General features: G+C 39.5%; 1 protein-coding gene across 1 annotated transcript in view; it reads left to right on the top strand.

Annotated features, from left to right (window-relative positions):
* The window catches only part of ANKRD55 (ankyrin repeat domain 55), a 402,288-nt gene that overhangs the window by 7,353 nt on the left and 372,931 nt on the right, over positions 1-22,004 (top strand). The gene's annotated exons all lie outside the window — the stretch shown is intronic.

The following is a 22,004-nucleotide window of genomic DNA, read 5'->3' as shown; positions in this document are numbered from 1 at the left end:
CCCAGGGAAGTAATGTGTTATCTCTAGGAATTAGTCCTGGGAGGGACAGTCTTTCTAAGATCAGCACCCCGAATGCCAGAGTATCAAGAATTAGAAAATAAATGTATTCAACACAGTGGGTATCTATGCTTGTGTATGTGTATGTATGCATGCTGTAAAGAAATGGTTGGCGTTTCATGCTTCTCTTGGGAGGGAAGCAACAGGAAGGTAAGGGGAGGGGAAAACTGGATAGGTATTGAGGACCCCCCAAAAAGAATAGGTTATGCTATGTCATTTTTCAAAATAGTTTTTCATTTGGAAAATGGGGGCAAGTGTTATCTGACTGAGTTGTTAAGGAAATTCCTGTAAGTACTCAGAAAATTAATGTTGTGCTCCGAAGGAACTACAGAAAAGCAACACAATACTTTAAATGATTGTTTGGTGTGGGCTGGCTCTAAGTTGTTCTAGAAATGAGTTTTGTACTTTGACAGTTTTTTGGTGCATGCAGCATACACAAAGGCAAAGTGAAAAAGTACAGAATCTTAAGAGCTGTATGATTTGGATTTCTTCAGACTAAACAAAGAGTTCCAAGTATGGCCAGATAAAAAAGATTTTTCTGAACCTCCCTGTCCCTCACCCAACCATCCAATTAGAGAACTGAATTTGTAATACAGTGTGAGTCTTGGATCAAGTGCCTTAAACTGTTTCTATTCATGGTACATGTCTTGGTTTTGGGCAGAGTGTGAGAACTCAAACATATCATGGAACAGGTTTGTTGGAATTCAGACAATGAGTGTTTCCTCTAGATTACAATAGATTCTTTCCATAAAAAATATTTTTCTGGGCAAGTAGTTCTATAATTTATTAGCTTCAAGGACCTACAAAGTCAAGTGGAGATAAACTTTGGCTGGGAAAAAATAAGTAGGAGTTTTTAGATGATGCAGATCACAACCATTTGGAGAGCTATCATTTGCCATCGTGCAGAATCCACCAACAGGGCAGTCTGAATGTCTTCTGAACCAACACCTTTTTGCTCTCGTTTTTGCCACCTCACAGTCTTATCTCCTGCAAGCCACTATAAGTGGAAAATTGTAAACACACATTTATCTTGCTGCTTATTAAGTCTTTTGTGCCTTCTTTTTAGTATGGAGCCAGTTCAGTTCCTAAGATCTATTTTATTGCTTTTCCTTTCAGAAGCCTAAAGAACCAGTGAAGATGTTTTCACTTCAGAAGGTTTGACTTCACTGATGTTACCACTAAAATAGTTCATGTACATGTAGAAGCATTGGGTACTCTGAATGGAAATAGGACTCTGTTCTGGAGGCTGATTTCTTAGAGTTGACCTTGAGTTTCCTAAGCAGTAATGGATATGCATTGAAATATTCTATATCCAAGCTTCTTGCTCTGCTTCTTTTGGTTTAGAGTCACCACAGTTCTGTTTATAACAAGCAGGTTGGACAGGGAGTCTGTATGGAAATATTACCCCTTTGGCTGGTTTTCTCCTTCCTGTCTTCCTAGTTTCACTCCATCTCTTCCATTTCTTCCTTCTTTTCTACTTCTACCCTCTCCTTCTTCTGCCCTCTCTACCCTCTCCTTCTTCTGCCCTCTCTCTTCTCAATTAAACATCTGCAGGGTGCTAAAGAAAACCCAAAGATAAACAAGACAAAAGTTCTTACTGCTGAGATATTTAATATAAAGGAGATCTTTATAACAAATAATGATAATATAGTATGCATTCAGAATACAGATACCAAGATCCGTGCCCCTGTTCCTTGCTCCCTATTTTTTTAATCACCATGTCTTTCCAGACTTCAAGGGTTCCTCAGGTCTCCATTGTGGTCTTTCCCTCTTCTTACTCTACATACTCTTCCTTGGAGATGTGAGCTAGTCCTATTAGTTCAACCTTAATTGTATGTTAGTATCTCTGAGGTCTGCCTCTCCATCCCAGACTGGTCCTCACTTTGCTCCAGATTCATAGAGTCAGCACCCAGCTCAGGGACTAAGACACAGAGGAAGAGCATCAGAGTGGTCAAAGGAATAGAGGAAGATGGTAAAGAGGAAATCCTCATTCAGCTGGTTTTATATGGACTTCTAGTAATGTAGATGGAGGAATTCAGGTGCTATATACCTGGTGGCTCACAATTATAGTAGTTAGTAGTAAACTTAGGTTTACACTTCAGGACTCTGGAAATTCTTTGTCAAGAATACATTTTTGCTTACTTTGGTCATTGTAGGTAAATTCAGGGCTCTTAGGAAGAATAGAGCCCTTTGTTTCTGAAGTCCAGATTTGGCAGGGTTGTTTGGATTTGACCATAGCTAGTGGATGAAATGTTTGAGTGGCTTCGATTATATCAAAAAAGCTGATAATACCTACTATTCTGTTTTTATTGATCCTAATTTGCTTGGAAAGACAAACACCTCTTGGCTTGTTCCATTCTGTGAGACACAGATTTCTGAGGTGAGAAAGATACTACTTTTTCAGATGATAGGCAAAGAATTCCTAACACCAAAGGCACTCATATGTTTGGCATTAATTACTTGAGGACTGACTTATAGAGAGAATGTTGTAACTTGATTTTTTCCCCCAGTGTTCATCTTTCACAAGATAAATGCAAATTTTCCTGAATAGTCTCTCTCAACTAACTGGGCCATATCAGCTTTATCGTCATCCTTTTTAAGCTCATCTAAAAAACTCACCTTTAAAATTATCAATCTGTTGGTGGTGGGATAATAAATGATTATATTTTCGTCTTTATACTCTTCCATGTTTCCCTGAACTCTTTGATTAACATATTAATTTATGAACAGGAGAATTTTAAATTTTATTTTAAAAAACTAAAAAGTTCCATTCATAGAGTGATGGTAAGATACATGGTACGTATATGTACTCATTGATAGAGGAATGATAACGCTAAAATGAGATTGGGTGGGTTTCTCTCCTTTTAAAAAAATTTCACAAAAGGTCTTATTATAAAAAATGACTATCATGGGGCGCCTGGGTGGCTCAGTGGGTTAAGCCGCTGCCTTTGGCTCAGGTCATGATCTCAGGGTCCTGGGATCGAGTCCCACATCGGGCTCTCTGCTCAGCAGGGAGCCTGCTTTCTCCTCTCTCTCTCTCTGCCTGCCTCTCTGCCTACTTGTGATGTCTCTCTGTCAAATAAATAAATATAAAATCTTTTAAAAAAAATGACTATCATTTCCAGTAAAGAATAGCTTGGGAGGGTTGTCACATACCTATGCTGCCATGTCACAATGGCATTGTGACACACTTTTGTGTTGCTTACCACACTTTTTTTTAAAAAATATTTATTTATTTATTTTAGAGAGGGAAGGGAGTGGCAGGGGAAGAGGGAGAGGGAATCCCAAGTAGGCTCCCTGCTGAGCATGGAACCCAATGTAGGGCTCATTCTCACAACCCTGAGATCATGATCTGAGCCCAAATCAAGAGTCTGACACTTAACTGACTGAGCCACTCAAGCACCCCCACAAATTTTTTTTTTAATTATACTTTTGAACTGTGGATATTTTTTAAATTGCCTCAGTTATAGTGTATTATTCTCTTTATTGGTGGTTTTGATCTTGATTGTAAGCTGGGCCAACATCTTTCTTAATTAAAGGAAGTTGTAATTATAATGATTTTCATCTTATCTGTCACTGTATTAGGTGCCCCTGATAAACTAGATCTAGGAAGAATTTCAAAGAGGAATTTTTGTTGGAATAAGTATCTTCCAAGGTATTAATTTAAAGGAATCAATATTCATTTAAAATTGATATGTGTTTACTTAATCTCATATTTTTTACTAACTCTAGGGTGTTCTATGTGCGTACTTCTAACAGTTTGTATTATAAGCTGATCAAAACAATTGTGTGTATGAGTGTCTGCTCCTAAAAATCTTAAACAGCAAAATACCTCATTATAAAAATGCCACAAACACATAAGATCTTAAAAGTCATCAGTATTTCTGATATAAGGTTATAAATATTGAAAGCAAGAGAAGATACAGCATCCTTAGAAGTTGAGGATAATGAGACTGTGAACAAAGAACAATGGAATGGGATTCACCCATTTTTAAGATTTTATTTATTTATTTTTCAGAGAGAGAGAGAGAGAACAAGCAGAGGGAGAAGCAGGCTCCTCGCTGAGCAACGAGCCTGATGTGGGACTCAATCCTAGGACCTTGGGATCATGACCTGAGCTGAAGGCAGACACTTAACTGACTGAGCCATCCAGGCGTCCTGACCCATGATTTATATTTAACATTGCTTCTCTACATTAACAATTGTAATTCCTGAAAAAACCCTTGGTTTTTTGGCTCATTTAGGAAAAAAGAAGTGAGTACAATCCTTGGTGAACACCAATGAGATGCTGATTGTGCTTTTAGCAATAGCAGTAGTTTAATTCTGTTTCAAAGAATAGGAACTTAGAAGATATTTAGGAGAATTTCCCTGAAGACTTTAGTACCAAATACCCAAGCTGGCACGGACTCTAGAGTCACACCAAGCCACCTCCCCACCTTAATACTCTTGTGTACTTGGAAAACCTGTCTTACTAACCTCCTTTCCTTTATCTTCAATGTTGGCTCTGACTCAGCTCTCAACTAGACAGCTACCCTCGATGCTATTAGTTCTTGGTATTCCTTGGGGTAAAAATTATTTTTGTTGAGTTATCTCAGCACCTTTGAAGGTGGTTTGGAAACCTTCTGTTTGTCGAGATTAACCCCCTCTCTTAATCCCTCATCACATGAAAAACAGGACAAGGGATTAAATGGAGGCAAGGAGCTCCCTCTCTGCACTCACCCACCTGTCTGTATGTAAGGTGCCTGCCCCTGAATTTCTAGTTGAACCAGAAGTCTGTGTGTTTGAGTAGGAGTTGGTTCTCTTCTGGTTCCACTCACAAGCCCAGGCTGCCTGTCCTGAGCCAATCACTGAGGCAAGTGTACTCTAGGGATAAAGTAGTTAGTTCTTCCTATAGCTGTGGCTCCTCAAATCCAGTTCTGCTCTATACAGGACATAGTGAATGCTGCATAAATAGCAGTTGAATAAATGAATTGCATAGTAGTTCCCAACAGGGAAAGATGAGAGGATATACTTCTCCAAACAAGACATGGTAGAATATTGAAGTTTATCTGGGTGTTCTGTGGAAGTGGAGTAGGGGGTTCTGCCTAATTAGAAAAAAGCATTTTCAGTATTTTAACTTTATTAAGTGCATATTGAGGTATAATTTCTACATTAAAAAATGCAGACATCTTAAATATACAGGTCAAAACATTTTACATATTTTTATACTAGTATGGCTATCACCTAGATCAGGATCTAAGACACCTCCATCACTCCAGAAAATTACCTCATGCCTCTGTCCACTCTAGTTTCCCAGCTCCCCCTGAGGGTAACATTTATTCTTACTTTTATCTCCATGGACTAGTTTTGCCTATTCTTGAAAGTCATGTAAAATTCTAAAGTTTTACTTTGTAATGTCTTCTTTTACTCAACATAATTTTAAAAAATATATCCATGTTGTTGTAGTCTAATGAGTTTCTGTTCATTGCTGTATGCTCTTCCACACAAGGAAGCCAGTCCCATTGTAATATTACAATTTAGTTATCCATTCTTCTCTTGATAGACACTTGCTTTTGTTTTTGTAGTATCAGGTATGATCTGGAAAGAGAATTGAAAGAGCCAAGAAAAACTAAATTGCTCTCTGAAATCAAGTGACAAAATCTCCCTGGTGCTTTGAGGAGTGAAGAAAATGGGATATTTACAACCTGGGGTGAATTGGGAAGATAAACAATAGCCCCGTCCCATTAGGAACCAGAAGACAGCAAGAGGTGGGCTGTGACTTAGATGGAGTCAAGTATGGGACCACCTTTCTTTGCTATAAGAGGAAAGTGACCGTGAGAGCTGAGGTGGTGCCTAAATTCTTCAAAAGTTAGTTAAGGAGTATCTTAGAGAGCAGAGAGTTGGGTTATATTTGGAAAAGAAACAGGGAAAAAAATATCTTTTGTTTTTGTTGTATAAATACTGAAGAAGACTTCTGTAGCACCAGCTCTTTCCCTTATGTTAGGTCTCTGTGAACCCTATCACCATGTTAACTGAGATAGTAGTTCAGGCAGAATGATCCATTAACTCTAACTAGACACTTTGAAATCTGTCTGGGTTTATACAAGTCTACTAAAGTCATATAATATACTTCCCAAGTGTTAGTATTTTCTTGGAAAAGCTTGAAAATTATATGGTAGGCTATTTCTAAAATGGCTCCCAATGGTCCCTACCTCCTTGTATTCACTTCCTTGTGTAATTCCTTCCTCTTGTTTGTAGGCTGGGACTAGTGACTTACTCCTAAGGAATAGAAAATGGGATAAGTAATGGGCTGTCCCTTCTAATATTAGGTTATCAGAGTCAGTGAATTCTATCTTACTTATACTTTCCCTCATGCTGGCACTCTTTCTTGCCCTTTTACTTGCTGTTTCTGATGAAGTAAGCTGCCCTGTTCTTAGCTAGCTTATTGAGAGGCTCATGTGGCAGGGAACTGAGGGCCTTCTTATTGAGAAACAGGACTTCATTCCAGCAGCTAAATCTTGCCAATTCAGTACCTTGGCTGAGCTTGGAAGTGGAACCCCTCCTTACCACCCCCCCCCCCCCCAGTTTATCAGTAAGATGACTGCAGTTCCAGCTGACACCTCGACTATAGCTTCATGCAAAGTCTGGAGCCAGGAGATCCAGCCAAGCCTTTCTCACATTCCTGATCCACAAAACTGGATTAATTTCACAGTAACAGATAATTAAGACAAATGATGATATTAATGACCACACCCATGAGTGTTAGCTACTTGTCAAGTACTGTGCTAAGTGCTAAATATGTGATTTCTCCCATCCAATGAAGAAGATATTTATAAACTTATTGTATAGGTATGGGACCTGAGGGTTAGCATAATTCATCGAAGTTACAGAGTTAGTAAGTAAAATTTAAATCTGTGCAACCTTTTTCTAAAATCACAGCATGCTCCATTTGCTGTGCTATATCAACTAAGCTTTGGTCCTGAATACATTTTTTTTTTCATTGAACTGAGTGATTTCTTAAATGGAATTACCCTGCTGTTCTTGAATAAAGTAAGCCAGGCCTGGGCCCTTGGTCACCTCAAAGATGGGCAAGCAAAGATGGGCAAGTGATTAATAGCCTTGCATGAAAAGGTTATTCCATACAGTTGGGTTCTTTGATTTGGAGCTGAGTTTTGTCCTAGCAATAGAAAAGTAGGTAAGGGGGCTACAGTTCCTGGTGAGGGTTGGGGAGAAAGAGCCTGACTCATTATTTTAGGAGTCAGAATATCAAACTGTGAGGATGAAAACAAATCATGTTCTCCTAGAGAGAATATTTTGTTGGAATGATCTCAAATATGTCTCAATTGGGACCTTCAAGAAAAAAGGAAGTAATACTTAAAATACTGTGATGTGAAATGGTTAGTGTGAAAAAGCTATATTGCTTTGAAAAAATCATTTTGGAAATAGCTTTTATCTCTTTTAATATAACAGTAGTTGTTATTACATGCTTCATACAATAAAAACATGAATGGAACAATTGAGAGAATTATAGAGTGAATATCAACCCTCTCTCATGCAATGACAATAACCAGATTCATAGTTTTTACTGTTTTGTCTCTTAATTACAGATAGCTTTTTCATATCAGTAACTAGATCACTCTTTGTGGTATTCTACTGTATGTGTATTTCATCATTTATTGAAAATAATCCCCTGGATATTTAAGTTGATTCCAGTTTTCTGTAATAAACAACTACATGAGAGAGAACTTTATACAGACATCTTGTGCATTTGTCGCATGATTTCTTTAGAATAAATATCTAGATGGCAAAGAGTTGGTCAAAGAGTTTACCTGTTTTGGATTTTTAGGGGTCTTGCCAAATTGCCCTTCAGTAAGGTTGTACCAAAGTTAATCCCACCAACAGTTAATGAGAGTGCCCACTTCCTACACCCTTGGCAACAAAGGGTGTTAGCATGCTTTTAAACCTTTACCCATCTGATCAGAGAAAAATAGCTTCTTGTTGTTTCACTTTATACTCCTTTAATTCCTGGGAGATCAGGGGCAGCTGGGAGGCTGAGTAGGTTAAGTGTATGCCTTTGGCTCAGGTTGTGATCTCAGGATCTTGGGATCCAGCCCCAAACCCTGTGTCAGGCTCCCTGCTCAGTGGGAGTCTCCTTCTCCCTCTCCCTGCAACCCTCCATGCCACTTGTTCTCTCTCTCTCTCTCAAATAAATAAATAAAAATGTTAAAAAAAAAAGTTTCTAAGGAGATCAGGTATTCTTATTTGTCATCTGTGTTTCTTCTCTTATGAATTATCTTTCTATGCCATTTAACCATACTTGCCATTGTATTGTTTATAATTTTTGTATTAAAAACTTATAAATGCAGGAATTTGACACTTTCTCTTTTCTGCTTGCTACATTTTACCCTACTTGTAATCTGTTTTTCAACTGTGCTTTATTTTTTTTTGTTTCTTGCTCTGTTGACATTTAGGATTTTTATGTCATCAATTCTATCCATCTTTATATTTATACTTTCTAACCTTACTATGCCTGGAAAGACCTATTTTTTTGGCCAGATAAAATTTTACAAAGTATGAATGGCCATGAGGAACCAGTATTTTGAGGCATATTTGGAAAACAAAGTATGAAAGGCAATAAATTATAAAAATACCTTTCACTCTTAAAGTCTTTATGTTTCTCCCAGGGCTCTTTCACTTGCTACATGATATTAAAGAAAACGTCTCAAGAATTTTCCTATATGTCAATTGAAGTACACATTCCTGCCTGAAATCTAATGATATCCCTTCATTATATTCTTTAATTATAACAATAAAGTAAATAGGTTGTAAATATATTGGTTTATCCCATTGATACTCTAATAGCAGAACTGTATCCAGAATGACTTATATTCATTCATATTGTGCTCAATATCTCACGGTTATTTCACATGAACCATTTTTGCTTAATTTACACAGCAGCACTGCAGGTTAACTGTTGTTATCTTCCCTTCATTGATGAGGATACCAAATTTCAGAGTGGTTAAATGATTTGGCCAGTGTCACACAGTTGAATAAAGGCAGAGTCAGAACTTAAACTCATGCCTTTAATCGAGCACTGGGTGTGGTGCAAAAAACAATGAATACTGTTATGCTGAAAAGAAATAATTAAAAAAAAAGAAAAAAATATTATTCAACAGTAAACAAACAAACAAACCAAAAAACCCCATTGTTCCTCCCAGTTATTAAAGTAACAATTATGATCTTCTTAGCTGCTAAACAGAGTCAATGAGAAGTTTGGAATTTAGTTGCCTTTCTGGAATTTTACCATCTTTGATCTTATACAAGGAGCTACTTGGGTTTTAACCTCAATTTAGTCACAAAAAGTAATAGATTAACATTTGTTAGGCTATGATTGCTGTCTTCTGAGTTAAGACTGTCTACAATGCAGGGCAGCTACTTTATTTTACATCTCATTCAATGGAAACACATATTCTTTAGTTGATGATTATCTACAGATAAATTCTTTAGTTGTTTCAATAGTAGTAGAACAGGTTGGTAAGCATTTCTATAAATGATCAGAAAGACCTCTTCTGGCAAGATCAAAGGTAGTATATGGTTTTACAGGTGAAGCACTTGCCTTTATGGACTCAAAGTGTTGGAAAGCACACAAATCTTTGTTCTGAACACATGGTTTCCCATATGGCAAGGTTTGCCTGGCTTTCCGCCTCTTTCCCTTACCCTCTTTCATCTCCTTTCCCCTTCCTTATTTACCCACTCATGTGTTTGTTCAGTGCACATCTATTGAGCATCCACTAAGTGCCAGGCATCTTGACTGTTGGAAGAGAAAAAAAGATGGGTAACCTGCCTTCTCTGTTCTTGAAGAATGAGGGAGAGAAACCAAAAATGACATAACCTGTGAGACCATTCTTTTTTTTTTTTTAAAGATTTTATTTATTTATTTGACAGAGATCACAAGCAGGCAGAGCGGCAGGCAGAGAGAGAGAGAGAGGAGGAAGCAGGCTCCCTGCCGAGGAGAGAGCCCGATGTGGAACTCGATCCCAGGACCCTGAGATCATGACCTGAGCCGAAGGCAGAGGCCCAACCCTCTGAGCCACCCAGGCACCCCCTGTGAGACCATTCTTATAGGTATTGGTCTGTTGATGCTATCCACATCAGTGGCCTAAAGTTCAACAATCCTAAACCTCTGTTTGTCCCTCAGAGTAGGAATTCCAGCCTTCCCCAGGTTTCCTCCCCATAGATGCCCAAGAATCTCCAAGGTATTTATTATAGCAAAAGGGTTGCATAGTACTAGATACCCTCAAATCTTTCTAATAAATCTGGAACTTAGTTTCCCTACGTACACCAAACAAAACAAAGCAAAACAAAACAAAACTGTGGATGTTGGATTGGAAGCTACATATCTAAGAAACAGGCTACTTTCTATGCTTCATTGCTGCGGTTATTGAGGGTGGGGTAGGGGGGGAGGGCTAAAAGCCATCCCCATGGAACAGATAGCCATCCAATTTGGCTTTGTCTATTTTCCTCATTGATAGAGGAGCAGCCCTCCTCACAGTACTTGCCTCAGGGAGCAGAAACTTGGTTCTTTTCACCAATTCACTCTAACAGGACAAAACTGGCACACAAACCTAGAAGCTCAGTGGGCCAGCTCCCTACCTAACCCCAGTGGCCACGGTCATCTCAGCTCCATCTAGTGGAAAGTTCAGAGCTTCCATGGGTGAGTGTCTAACCCAATTTCCTCAGTCCCTAAGAAATCTTTGCCCCCTCTGGTTTGCCTCTTCCTACCCCAGAAGTGACCTCCTCTCTGATGAAGGACACGAGCAGCACATCTTATCTTAGAGTGGCCTACCTCTTCTGCCCCAGGGGTATGGTACCTCCTCCACAGCAACAAGCAGGAACAACATTTTTTGAAATTGATAACTTTCCCCCCAAGTCTGGATAATTTATTCTTATATATGGTCATCTGTTTATACTCCAATATAGTGTGATTCATTTTAACAGAAACACTGTGTGTCCTTCGCAGAAGAGATGCTATTTAAGCTGACCCTTAAAGGATGAGTGGGTGTTTCCTCAGGCATACAAGACAGAGAATGTCACTTGTGGCAGAATAATGGGTGCATTCCAGGCATAGAGGCAGAACACCGTCGAAGAGGATGCATAATTCACTGTAACAGGAAATTTGGGTGCAGTGGCAATAGCAAGCAGTGGAAGTGGGAAGCTGGGCACAGATATATGCACATGCCAGGAAGGACCTGTGGCTAGTCAGGGTACTGATAGGATGGACCCAGAATTTCTCCAGATCACAAGAGTAGCAACTGGGTCATTTTAAAGACAAGGGCAGAGGGCAGGAGATTGTACTGAAGAATCCTTGTGCTCTTGCTGTCCCATCTGAGCTTTGATCCATTGAAAATGGTGTCTTTTTATGTCCTTTTTTTTTTTTTTTTTCTCATTGGCTGTGTATTCTCCAGCTAGAACTTTGGTTCTCAGTCTTACTGTGGAATCACTGTGATTGAGTGGGGCTACTGAGAGTCACAAAGTTTAGCAATAAAGATCATATCTTAGCCATGCTCAAATGACCTCCCTTTCTCCTGGAATGAAATGCAAAATCCTTACCTGATTCTTAGGTGATTAGGTATTTGCCTTCCTTTTTGATGCTGATACCATCTTCTGTTATTTCCCCTTTGCTTGGTGTATTCTAGCTATACTTGTCTCCTTGCTGTTCCTCCTGCATGCTGAGCCTGGTTCCACCTTCTAGCTTTTGTACTTTCTATTCCTACTACCATGCTATTCCTGGACCATGTTTCTCCTAGGTGTCCACATGGCTTGATTACATCATTAGGTTTCTGCTGAAATTCCATCTCCTTAGAAGCATTTTCTCTGACCACCCTATCTGTAATCTGAGTCTCTTTAGCTTGCTTGCTTTATTCTGCATGCTGCTTATCACTGCCTAATATTAAATGATGCATTTGCTTACTTGTCTTTTATCTTTTCCCTTACTAGAATAGAATCTCCATGAAGGGAGCAACTTTGTCTGTCTTGGGTGTGCAGTATCCTCTGCCCCTAGAGAAGTACCTGACACATAAGTAGATGCTCAATAAATATTTGAGGAGTGAATTAATAAAAAGAAGAGTCTAGCCCCCAGCTGCTTGAAGGAAAAGAATAGGGTGCAGAGTAAAAAGATTTTGGCCACAGCAAGAGAAAACCAAGAGGATACTCCTTTAGAGCACTGTCTTTCAGCTGAAGAGGCAGAAATGATCACTTGTAGGCTCTGGGAACTTCCCAGCCAGTATTGCATGGGCTCCAGGGAGCAGGTCATTGCACAGACCTTTACAAAGGTCGACTATGTGTGCTCCACATAGTCGAAAGATGAAACATTAGTTTTTGCACTCTGGTTTGTCAAGGCACAAGACCCAAGTGGGAAGATTGCCAAGTCCTATTGTATTCAAGCTGAGATCAATGCGGGAAGAGATTACGAGCTGTGGATTTAGATGTCCTAACATTCTCTTTTTGGAAGTGTGACTTTTCTCTTGTTCAGACTTTTCTGAAGTCTGAAGTCAAGGCAGAACTTCCTGAGCCATGCAGAATTCCTTGCTTAATCCTGGCTGCTCCTTGTTGGCACCACAAAGCTCCTGGGAGTTTGCTTCTTGCTCATTTACAGGAAAGAAAGAACCTGGGGCCACTCTTTCAGTTCACTGCACACTAGCTGCCCTCTCTGGACTTGGGTTTCCCTGCAAGCACTCTGCACAGCCCCAATCAGCTTTTCGTGGTGGGAAGTCCTGTTTATTGCTTACTCCCATTCACTGTTTATGATAAATAGACTGGGGCCCTCAGGGCCAGTCATGCTCCATTAGCTATGTGGATTTGACGCAAGGATGGGTAACACTGGTTGGATAGCATGGAGTCGGGTAACAGGAGATAATGCACCCCTTTTCCTCCCCCGAGATGCAATTTCAGTTGTTCCCACAGTATGTTTTCATTGTACAGTAGATGCAAGAGCTCCAGCTAGTGTGAGAACTGAGCTTGGATAAGAAAAACACAGTGATGGCACAGTTCCTGCAGGGCTCCCATGCTATTTTCTCAGCATTAAGAAAACCCAACAGTGTCTAAACAGCTGAACTTGTGATGTGTTGGTAGGTTTGCACAATTCCCCAGAGTCATATTAGCATATGCATTTCAAGGGGGAAATCAAATTGACTTCAGAAAAAGCAAGACGGATGTGTTTAAGAGGCGATTTCCACGTACATTCTCCCTGAGCCAGAGGAGAACAGTGGTTGAAGTATCCCCAGGCATACTTACACATGCCTAGGTCAAAGCTCAACTCTTAGTAATACAAGGAAAATCCTTTTTTTTTTTTTTTCCTTACTGTCACTGGTCCCTTTGCTTGTGGATATTCTAGAAAACGTTTGTTGGAAGTACCCCTCTTCACTGTCTTGTATCAGCCCCTTCCTTGCTCTGGAAAATATTAGTGAGAATTGCTCAGTTTCTTGTCATTGTAGAGCAATCATTCTTCATCAGCTGGGGTGGAATTCCCTGGTGGCCTTTTTTTTCTGTCCACACGATATTCCCACATTTCCCATCTCATGTTGTAATCTCTCTGGTTACATTAAGCCTGCAGACTTTTCTCAAGTTTTTACTTATAAAGATGGTATTTAGAAATTGTTTATAGAGTTATTTTTAGTGTGAATCCATGCAATAAGCTCCAGTTGTCACCTTTCCAAAATTCCAGGAGGCTTGAAGGGCATTTTGCTTTAATTCTAGGGACCAAAGTCAGGGAAACTTCTCTCTGAGGTGTTGGTCCCGCCATTGGCATTGCCACTGAGCCTGTTAGCTATTACCAAGGCCATTGGGTAAATCCCTCCACTCTAAATTGACTGTTAGTTGCTGAGCTGGGCCAAAGACTAAATGCTGTATGAGGCAGGAACCTTCTCTGTTTTTATCAGTGTTGAATATCAGTGCTCACTGGTATAGTGCTTGGCATAGAGTAGGTGCTCAAAAAATACATATTGAGGGAATGAGTAGCTTTCCTACCTATTGATAGTCCATTTTACTACCGATGGATTTGAGACCACCAGATAGCTATTGCTCTTGCTAGAGTGTGTTTGTTTTTTTCTCTTGGTTACAAAGATGTGATTTTCTAATACTGCCTTCAGGGATAAATAATGTAGTAGTTAAAGTATATGCTTTACCAAACTATAGTGTTAGAAATCAGCATAGTTGATAACCTTATTTGATAGCTTATTTGAGCAGTGACTGAATGGGACAGTGATGCTGGAAAAATTCTGGATGTGATCTGAGTATGTTTACTTTGTGAAAATTTATCAAGTGTACTTTTGATTTGAGCTCTGCTCTGTATGTGTATTTTTGTTCATTAAAAAGTTTGTTTTCATTTTTATGAAGGCAGACTCTGGAGTTGATTATTTGGGCTCATATCTTGGTGCATCCATTCATTTCTAGTTGGATAGCCTGGGACAAGTTACGTAACATTTCTTTGCCTTATTTTCTTCATCTGTAAGTCAATAATAGTAATAATATATTTGGATAACAGGTTTATTTATTTATTTTAAAAATATTTTATTTATTTATTTGACAGATCACAAGTAGGCAGAGAGGCAGGCGGGGGGCGGGGGGAAGCAGGCTCCCCGCCTAGCAGAGAGCCCGATGCGGGGGCCAATCGCAGGACTCTGGGATCATGACCTGAGCTGAAGGCAGAGGCTTTAACCCCCTGAGCCACCCAGGCACCCCAGGATAACAGGTTTATTGTGTGAAATGAGTTACACTATAATAAGTAATGTCAATTAATATTGACAGTTGTTTTTCAGAAAGTGAGTCTTTCAAGTCTGGTACAGTCAAGGACTTGGAAAATATCAGGGGGACAGGTGTCATTAGAGTACTCCACCCTCTCCAGGCAGAAGTGCTCTTACCTTCTCAAGACCTGTGTTCTTAAAGGGGTCCCTTTTTATATATTCTCTTTAACCACCTTCCAAAGTATACAGATCCTAGAGACTGAAAAGGTTCTAAGATCCACTGTAATAATACTTGTTTTCCACAATTTTTTACCTAGAGAATTCTATAAATCACAGAATGCTAGAACCAGAAAGGATCTTAAAAAATACTCTGTCTGTGCTAATGATAGCCACTACGCATCTGTGGCTATGTAAAACTAAACGTAAAGTAATTCGAAATAAAGTGAAAATTAAAAACACAGCTCCTCAGTTGCATTCACTACACTTTAATTGCTCGGTAGCCACACGTGGCTTGGTGGCTTCCATACCTGACAGTGCAGCTATAAAACATTTTCATCATAGTAGAAAGTTCTGCTGGATAGCATTGCTAGATCAAACTTCTCATTATATGCATGATTATACTGCAGTTATACAGCTAGTTTAAGGACAGAGCTATACTACAATTTGAATTTCTTCAAATTGGTACATCAGTATATTTTCTATTTGGTCACCAGGGCCTGAAAATCCACAGGACATTCCTTCTGGTGGCTAGTTTACAAGAGGTATAAAATATCTATCAGTTATTTCTGAGGACACAACTTTGATGGCTCCAGTTTATCCATGTTCTGATACCATGTCCTTGAGTTTAAAGAAAGACTCTTTCTCTATTACTAATTGAAAGCTGCATTTCCATTCTAGAGTCTCTTCTTCTAGGAAGCAGTCAGTGGGTCACTTGCACACAAAGGTTAGTAAGTTGTAGTTAGTTAATAATTGCCAGTATTTACTGAGCATTTACTACTACCAGTCACTTACTCTAAATGCTTTACATTTAACTAAGGAATCTTAGACACAGAAGGGTTATGTGGTATGCCCAGGGCCACAGCTGGCAAGTGTTAGGCTTGGGATTCGAACACCAGGAAATCTGACTTGTTTTTACCCATCGCACTATATTGCACTTACTGAGCAGCTGCCTGGGTAGAGTATATCAATAAAGTCTCAGTGAAAACTGAGCATGATGGCAAAGAATGAGAAGGCAATGTCCTAGCTCTCAGGAAATCGATAATCATATTATGGGCTGGCAGTGGAGGAAGCATAGTATATCTATGTAATTGATTTATGTATATATTATAGTATATATAATCATGCATATCCTATGGATTTGGCTTTATACATCTCTCAATCCATTCCTTTTCTTCTCTTCCTTTTTATGAACAAACAAAACCCCCAAAGCCAACATCTTTAATGGTAAATGCCCTTTAAAAAGTTAATGGTTTCCCAGGCAGTCCACCTTTACTTAGATCTCCCCTCAGTGTCTCGATCCATCTGAATGTGCTCCTGAGAATCCATCTTGTTGACTTGCCATGTGTGGAGGTGAATGAAGAAAGGGGAGTCGAGATTGCTTGTTGCTTTGATTATAGCTCTAAGCTCCCCACCGTGGGATTCTCACCTTGAATTAAGTACATTTGTGACAAGAATGGTTTTTACACAGAATCACTAACTATGAATAAAGGTGTTTGTTTGTTTTAGGAGTTGATAGATTTATCAGTTGATTTCATGGTTTGGCAGAAATTATTTTCAGTTTCTAAAAAAATATCCTTGCCCATACTTGCAAGTGAAACCACACTGGCACCCAGCTAGCAACAGCAGTGTTTAAACATGCTATGGCTGGCACTACTGAAACAACAGAATGGGCTCCAGCCACTCAAAGCCTCTGAACTGTGCTGTGGAGTCTCTTCCAAAATTTCAAATAGATGAACGAATAACGTACCAAGCTGCAATTACCGCTGTGATTTGGTCCAATCATATGATGCTATTATTGAGTTACTAGTGAAACATTATTTTTATTATTCATATTCCATCTGCTTTGAGATTTGAATTTGAATTGTTTGTGCTTAATGTCATCTGCATTTGGCAGAAGTTCTCAGTCAGAGTAACTGATAATTTTTAGGTGTTCTGAATCACAGGTGAGTGGAACAGAACTTCTGAAGAAGCCAGTTCCTTGGACCTGCATCTCCAGTGAATATTGTAATAAGATAAAATTGACTGTTTAACATAAATTGTGCTTTGTTTTTTAAACTAGGAGGTAAATTTTGGTGAGTGTTATAAAGAAATTAAGGATTAAAGTGGAGGCTTTATCAACTGACCCCTGCTTAACTTGCTCACTAACTTACCCGGCACTCATCATTCCCTCTTGTACAAGAGACTCTTAAGACCTAAAAGCCAAAAGTTCAGTACTTCTGCTCTCTCTGAATTTTAATCGACTGACCAATTACCTGATCCTGATTGTGCTAAATAAGAAAGCCCCAACTCCTCCTTTACAACTTGTCAAACCTTTAATTTTCCTGTGTTTCCTTTGTTGTATCAGGGAGAATATATGCTGTACCTAGAAAGTGCGTCTGACCTAGGAAAGTACCAAGCTGCCAGGAAAAGCAAGACAGGCATTACCTAAGCAGTGTGGATGATGAAAAACCAACCCAATTATTGGGCTGAGCCAGTGTTGCAGTTACAAAGATGGTGCTGTGCATCAATTCTAAAGGATAGACAGAGGATACAAATAAGAACATGCACAGGGGCGCCTGGGTGGCTCAGTGGGTTAAGCCTCTGCCTTTGGCTCAGGTCATGATCTCAGGGTCCTGGGATTGAGCCCTGCCCTGAGGGGCTCTCTGCTCAGCAGGGAGCCTGCTACCCACCCCCCACCCTCTGCCTGTTTCTCTGCCTACTCATGATCTCAATCTCTCTGTGTCAAATAAATCATAAAATCTTTAAAAAAACAAAAACAAAAACAAAAACAAGTAAGAACATGCATAGAAGGAATGACGGTTGCAAGAATCCAGAGACAATGGAATGGAGTACTAAAACTGGGTCAAGGCAAGTGACTTGGAACTAAGCTTATAACTGAAGTGTCCAATAAGTTGAAATGCCCTTTGTGGGGGATGCCTCACATGGGAAGGGCTGAACAGTGTGAGCTAGTACATTGACCTGGAGGACCCATGTCAGGCTGCCATATAGGGTGTGCTGGTTGGAATGTCTCTGAAGCCTGATGGTTTGGATTATGTCCAGGCCATAGAAAGTACAATGGTGGGGGTATACATAGTGTTCAGTCCTATAGATGTTCAGAGGAGACAGTCTCAAGATCATGGAGTACAGGAGTCATTGTTTCCATGGAAGGAAACAGAGGACAAGAAAAATGATTATGTAGAGATAAAAGAATCAAAGTTAGGTCCTTCATCTTCGATTAGGTTTGGATTTAATAATAAATCAGCAAACCATCACATAATGGAGAAATTGTTCCAGAAAGAAAATCTGTTCAAGAGTCTTGAAAGGGCTTGAGTTAAAATCCCATAGATAAGTCCTCAGAGAGATTAAGAGAGCCAACAGTGCCTTTGTAGAGAAGGAACTCAGCCCAAGGACGTTCCCTTCTTCTTAGCCTCCCCAGGTGAGAAAGGCAAGCCACCAATATGTATTCATATCTTCTGATCAAATTCTGCATTTTAGCCACTAGCAAACTGACAGGTCATTTTGGTTTGTATTTCTCTAACTAATGTTAAGGATTAGATAATCAAACTTTATCAAAATCATTAGTTTCTCTAATAAATAGTAGGGTGTGAATTTCTCCTACGTTTGAATTTTACCTTTTTCTCCTTTTAAAGATTTAATTTATTTATTTGAGGGAAATAGCACATGTGCGTGTGCTCTGAGCAGGGCTCCGCACGGGCCTCAATGCCAGGACCCTGAAATCATGACCTGAGCTGAAACCAAGAGTCAATTGCTTAACCAACCCAGCCTCCCAGGTGCCCCTACCTTTTAGCTTTTAGCATAGTTCTTTGAATATAGGAAGACTTAGCTGAGATTTCACAGATGGTAATTTCACACTGGAGACCTAGGCTTAAACGATGCTTTTCCTCCACTGGTGCTTGTAGAAAAGCATAATTTAAGTCAGTGATTAGCTTTCTCAATACAAGTAGGAACAAATTATTTATTATTTTATTAACTGTTTTTTGTCTTGGTTGGTGATGAGTTCTAAGGATTTTGCTGAAGACATAGAAAATCTGAAAAACTCACTTTAGGACTTATCCTTTAAAAACATAATTAAAAATTAGGGAAACCAGTGTGGCTCAGTCTGTTAAGCATCTGACTCTTTGTTTTTTTTTAATTAAAAAAAATTTTTTTTAAAATTTTTTTTAGCATCTGACTCTTGATTTAGGCTCAGGTAATGATCTCAGGGTCATGAGACCAAGCCTCATCTTGGGCTCCGTGCTGGCTATGTAGCCTGCTTAACATTCTCTCTTACCCTCTCCTTCTGTCTCTACACCCAGCACTATCTCTCTTTAAAAACACATACATATGTATAATATATAATATATAATATATATAAAATTAAAAATTTGGAGACTCATCTCTGTAGATAATTTGGACCCTCTGCTGTAAATCGCCTAGCAGCCATATTGTTTACCAAACTGTATGCTTCTGCTTTCTTATAACCTTATCTCATATATTACCAAAGGGTAACCTGTAGGGACTGTTAAAAATTTATGTTTTACCCTCCAGTCTTTGATTAGGAAAATGGAATTCCTCTAAAGGAGAGAACCGCAAGGAAAGCACCTATCTTTCTCAAGAGAATGGAAAACAAGCCTTCAGGCTTGCAAGGGTGAGTCATTACAGAGAAGAGCAGTCTTAATTGGAATAAGAATGGAAGGAACTGGAGGGGAAAGATCAAATAAGGCTGGAGGAGAAATTGACATGCTTTCCTTGCCCTGATGGAGAGTATGATGAGGAAAAGCAGCAGAGATGTAAGTGAAGAAAGAAGGCTCTGGATGGGCTGCTGGCCAGGAAATGACGCCCAGAAGTAAAGCAGTTGCAGAACCTGATGCTGATGCTTGTGGCTAGGCAGAGTGTGAAAATCCTTGTTACTTTGATTAGAGTGTTACTCAAGGTTGACTTTTTTGTAGGCACAGTACAGGCTTGATGTTTATTCACTGAGTTTTCTGTTCATTTAACCTCTTTCTGCGATGCTTTATTAGTTCCTGGGCTGACCAGGTAGAAGTGCTTTGGTGAATGAAAGTCCACCCACAGTTCTGAGGGAGGAGGGAGTGTTTTCAGCTCATTTGACTTGATGGCTTTCTGAGAACTGGGGCTTCATCAAATACTCCACTAATTTCTTCTGAGTCTTTCACATGACCTTTCCAAGGGCATGATTTTAACTAAACATGAGACTAAAGCTAATTGGACTGTTTTAAAGTAATTACTCTGCAGTATCACTAAGGTTCATCTAGCCATTATGTCATTCATACAGTATGGCTGGTAAGCAACTGCTCAGAGTCCTGAGAAACGGAAGAGAGACTGTATCTTCACCAGGGCTACTTTATTAGCTCAGACCACCCAGACGTTCAAGCACATAGAGAATTAAAATATTTAGGGCAGATTTTGACATAGTGAACCATGTTTAAGCATCACAATCTTACTTGTGTTTATACTGATCAGAGACCTCCTTTTTACTCTGTATTCTCCTTATTTTCTAAAATGCATCATTAAAGTGATAGAACTTGGCTCAGCTTGAAACCAAGGCTAGACTTTCAGAATCTTTGATTTTGAATCAAAGTTGAATAAAACATTTTAAACTTCCGTTTAATATAAACATGATGTTTTGCCTCTGCTCAAACTCAGCTTTCCTCCTTTTTAAAAGTCTTTATGGACGAACTCTCACTAGCCTTATCCATAAATAGTTAACATGTGGGTGTCTCAGAAGGCTGTGTGTTGTTGTACTTGTAGATACAGGTTTATAAGGAGTCTTTGCACGACTGAGATTTGTCTTATTAGAATGTCATTCCTTAAGGGGCTGGACTTTTTCGTGTGTCTATACAAAAGTTATTTATTTATCTATTTATTTTTAAAAGAGGGAGAGTGAGAGAGGCAGAAGGAGAGGTAGAGAGAGAATTTCTTTTTAAAGATTTTTAAAAAACATTTATTCATTTGAAAGAGCAAGCAAGCAAAATAACCAGCAGGGCGAGGGTCAGAGGGAGAGGGAGAAGCAGACTCCCAACTGAGTAGGGTGCCTGACATGGGGCTCAGTCCCAGGACCCAGGGATCATGACCTGAGAAGAAACCAGATGCTTAACTGACTGAACCACTCAGAACCCTGAGAGTGAGAATCTTAAGCAGGCTTCATGCCCAGCATAGAGCCCAACATGGGGCTTGATCTCATGATCATGAGATCATGACCTGAGCTGAAATCAGGAGTTGGATGACACTTAACTGACTGAGCCATCCAGGTGCCCCTACACCCAAAGTTATCTTGATGAGGAAGGAGGGAAAAGTGGGAAAAGAAGAAGGCGGTTAAGTATGATGTTTCAAGTTTTTGATAGCTTTTATTGCTCTTCTGCTCCCTAGACAGATTAAGATCAACTTTCCCATGATCTTTCTCCTTCCATGATTTCCAAGACTGGAGACTGTCAGAGAAGAGAGGCAGTTAGAGTTTCAATATTGGGGTAGAGGGTGGTTAGAATTGTCTTCTGGTTCCTTCCCCACTGACCCTAACTCTGGATTTATTATTATTTTTTATTTTCTAAAGATTTTATTTATTTATTTGACAGAGAGCAGAAGAAAGCACAGGCAGGGGGAGAGCCAGTGGGAGAGGGAGAAGCAGAATCCCCACTGAGTAGGGAGCCTAATTCAGGGCTCCACCTTAGGATGCTGAGATTAGGACCTGAGCCGTAGGCAGATGGTTAACCAACTGAGCTACCCAGGTATCCCCGTTTTTAAAATCAAGGCTCACAGTGGTTGCTGTATAGATTTGGAGACTAATTGCCTCAGCAGAAAAACTCATTGAATGAAAAGCACTGGAACAAACTTGGGCTTCCATTCTGGCTCAGAGACAGTCCCTATCTCCACTTTCCAAACAAGTATAAAGCAGTGAGGAGAAAGATGACTCAAAAGAAGCCTCCTTGTCCTTGTCTCTCCACTGGTGATTGTGGGACAAGGTCCCACCCTAATAAGAGGAGTCTGTTGAGGATATATATAAATATAAATATA

Source organism: Mustela lutreola, chromosome 5 (genome assembly GCF_030435805.1).
Source record: "Mustela lutreola isolate mMusLut2 chromosome 5, mMusLut2.pri, whole genome shotgun sequence".
Lineage (NCBI taxonomy): Eukaryota > Metazoa > Chordata > Mammalia > Carnivora > Mustelidae > Mustela > Mustela lutreola.
This window is presented reverse-complemented; position numbering and strand designations above follow the sequence as displayed.